Source organism: Theropithecus gelada, chromosome 19 (genome assembly GCF_003255815.1).
Source record: "Theropithecus gelada isolate Dixy chromosome 19, Tgel_1.0, whole genome shotgun sequence".
Classification (NCBI taxonomy): domain Eukaryota; kingdom Metazoa; phylum Chordata; class Mammalia; order Primates; family Cercopithecidae; genus Theropithecus; species Theropithecus gelada.
The window spans coordinates 29,659,608-29,663,210 of record NC_037687.1 but is presented as its reverse complement, the minus strand read 5'-3'; the positions used below and the strand labels follow the sequence as shown (position 1 = coordinate 29,663,210).

The window sequence follows — 3,603 nt, the reverse complement described above, 5'->3', positions numbered from 1 at the left end:
GAATTAAGAATTTCCTAGTAGAATATAAAACAATTGAGAGCAAGACCTAAGCGGATAGGACGCGTTGGTGGAAGTTCTGTCAATGCAGTATCACTAGCAGCTTTATCAGCCACTAGACTATTCTCTGCAGCCTCCTTCCTGTCATTTCCTGTGGCAAATTCTGCCAGATACCTGTGTAGTCCCCTTTCATTTTATAATAGAAAACCTTGGGCTTGCCAGTGTTAGCTGCTGGAATGAGGGGTTTGTCCGGCACATCCAGAATGTCACAACAGATTAATGTTAGCTCAGTCTCAAATATTTGCTGATATCCCCAAATCATTCCTAGGCTGTCTTCTCCTCCCTTGTTTTCTTCTTCCTGTTCAATGCAGCTGCTTATTCTCCAGGAGGCCCTTATAGCTCCAATCACATTCTTACATGCAACAGAGAGAAGGTTTCTTTCTCCAACAGTCAGCTCCACATCCATCTTTGCTGCTTTCTTCATGGTATCACTCAGCCTGCTTGGCCCACTTCACCTGGTGCACCAGATCCTCTTGATCACCCATAGTGGCAGCAGCTCCAGCAGGGTCTGCACTACGAATGGAAGTGGATAGTGTCTCCAGACTTTCTTTCTTTTCTTTTCTTTTCTTTCTGTTCTTTTCTTTCTTTCTTTTTTTAACAGAGTCATGCTCTGCCACCCAGGCCGGAGTGCAGTGGTGCGATCTGAGCTCACTGTAGCCTTCCCCTCCCAGGTTCAAGCAATTCTCCTGCCTCAGCTTCCCCAGCAGCTGGGACTACAGGCGTGTGCTGCCATGCCGAGCTAATTTTTGCTTTTTTTTTTTTTTTTTTTTTTTTTGAGACGGAGTCTTGCTTTGTCGCCCAGGCTGGAATGCAGTGGTGTGATGTTGGCTCACTGCAACTTCCGCCTTCTGGGTTCAAGCAATTCTCCTGCCTTAGCCTCCCGAGTAGCTGGGACTACAGGCATGTTCCACCACGCCCAGCTAATTTTTTGTATTTTTAGTAGAGACGGAATTTCACCGTGTTAGCCAGGATGGTCTCCATCTCCTAACCTCGTGATCTGCCCACCTCAGCCTCCCAAAGTGATGGGATTGCAGGCATGAGCCACCATGCCCGGCCAATTTTTGTATTTTTAATAGAAATGGGGTTTCACCATGTTGGCCAGGATGGTCTTCATCTCCTGATCTTGTGATCCACACGCCCTTAGCCTCCCAAAGTGCTGGGATGACAAGCATGAGCCACTGCACCTGGCCTTAATTTGAACTTTTTTTTTTTTTTTTTTTTTTTTTTTCTCCAGACAGAGTCTGGCTCTGTCGCCCAGGCTGGAGTGCAGTGGCCGGATCTCAGCTCACTGCAAGCTCCGCCTCCCGGGTTCACGCCATTCTCCTGCCTCAGCCTCCCGAGTAGCTGGGACTACAGGCGCCCGCCACCTCGCCCGGCTAGTTTTTTGTATTTTTTTAGTAGAGACGGAGACGGGGTTTCACCGTGTCAGCCAGGATGGTCTCGATCTCCTGACCTCGTGATCCGCCCGTCTCGGCCTCCCAAAGTGCTGGGATTACAGGCTTGAGCCACCGCGCCCGGCCCTTAATTTGAACTTTAAATGGATTCCAGTCCTCTCGAAATAATAATAATAAAAAAAAGCAAAAGGAGAGCAAAAACAGTGGATTAGACTCAAATCACCTTGAACATTATCATCTCACGGCTTTAACCCACCTACACGGCTCCATGTCCCTTGCAGGCCTCTCCTCTGAGCTCTACAATCTTGTGTCCAGTTGTCTGCTCAGCTCCCTGCTGGGACATCAAACAGGCATCTCCACATTCCCGTGTCCATAAGTGACTTCCTAAACCCCCAAACAAATTCCCTTACTGTCCTACGTGTCTCAGATGAGGGTGACAGTGTACTTCTGGAAGTTTAGCCAAACTTGACAGCATGTATTTTAAGTATGGGGGATAAATTACATTGTTTGTAAGTGTTGTCATTTATACTGTAAAGAGAAATGTGCATGTATACATAAAAGGAGTGAGAAAATACATCATTTCCAAAATTCTTTTGAGGTGTGGGGGAAAAATGTTTCAAGACCTCATCCCTATGGATCTGTGCTCCCAGGACCCCTCCGACCTCACCTCCTGCCTGCGTCTTCCTCGCTTTCTCTGCTCCAGCCATGAGACGGAATCTCACTCTGTCTCCCAGGCTAAAGTGCAGTGGCATGATCTCAGTGCATTACAAGAAAGTAGTGTTTCCATAATTGTGCTTAGAGCTCTGCGGTGCATGAGTGGATAAACTGTTGAGCAGGAACCTAGGAGAGCTAGGATGACAAAGTTCAAGTCCATTAAAACTAGCAAGATGTATTCCTTACTGCTCACACATGAATGATGACTGTAAGATGTTTACAGTTAAGGAAAGCAGCTTAATAGTACCTGCAAGGACAAACTTCTAAAGAAACACAATGTCCTTATGACCCAATATCCCATGACAATGTATGCTTCTAAGATAATTACAGTCATGCTTTCAAGTACTCCCACACTAAAATACCAAGGATAGCTTTTCTTTTCTTTTTTTCCTTTTTAATGTAGTTTCACTCTTGTCATCCAGGCTGGAATGCAATGGCACAGTCTTGGCTCACTGCAACCTCCACCTTCCGGGTTCAAGCAAGTCTCCTGCCTCAGCATCCTGAGAAGCTAGGATTACAATCATGCGCCACCACGCCCGGCTAACTGTTGCATTTTCAGTAGAGATGGGGTTTCACCATGTTGGCAAAACTGGTCTCGAATTCCTGACCTCAGGTGATCCCCCTGCCTCGGCCTTCCAAAGTGCCAGGATTACAGGTGTGAGTCACCCCACCGACCAAGGATAGCCTTAAATTGACAAAGTAATAAGTTTTGTAACACTGTCAGTCCACTGGCAGGTAGGCATACCTTAGTTTTTACCTGAGCGCCTATGTAAGTAAAACTTAAAGAATAGGTGTTCCCTTCGTTTTTGAGGACGCCCTACTGTGTAACTGGTAGCTTGTTTTTTGTTTGTTTGTTTTGTTTTTTGAGACGGAGTCTTGCTCAGGCGTGAGCCATTGTGTCCAGCTGTATTTATTATTATTATTATTATTTATTGTTTCTTTTTGAGACGGAGTTTCACTCTTGTTGCCCAGGCTGGAGTGTAATGGTGCAATCTTGGCTCACTGCAACCTCCATTTCCTGGGCTCAAGTGATTCTCTTCCCTCAGACTCCTGAATAGCTGGGAATATAGGCGCACGCCACCACGCCAGGCTAATTTTTGTATTTATAGGAGAGACGGGGTTTCTCCATATTGGTCAGGCTGGTCTCGAACTTACAACTTCAGGTCACCTGCCCTCCTTAGTAATAGATCTGTATTACAAATGTGCTGGCATAACTAACTGGATATTCACATGGAAAAGAGTAATGTATCCCTATCTCACAAAAGCAAAATTAAAGTATCCCTATCTCACAAAAGCAAAATTAAAGTATCCCTATCTCACAAAAGCAAAATTTTATTTTAAAAGTAAAAAAAAAAAAAAAAAAAAAGCCGGGTGCGGTGGCTTATGCCTGTAATCTCAGCACTTTGGGAGGCTGAGGCAGGGGGATCACGAGGTCAAG

The 3,603-nt window shown here is 45.6% G+C and overlaps 1 pseudogene; it reads right to left on the bottom strand.

Moving 5' to 3' along the window:
• The window catches only part of LOC112611918, a 70,637-nt pseudogene extending 70,095 nt beyond the window's left edge, over positions 1-542 (bottom strand).
• Positions 543-3,603: the final 3,061 nt, after the last annotated feature.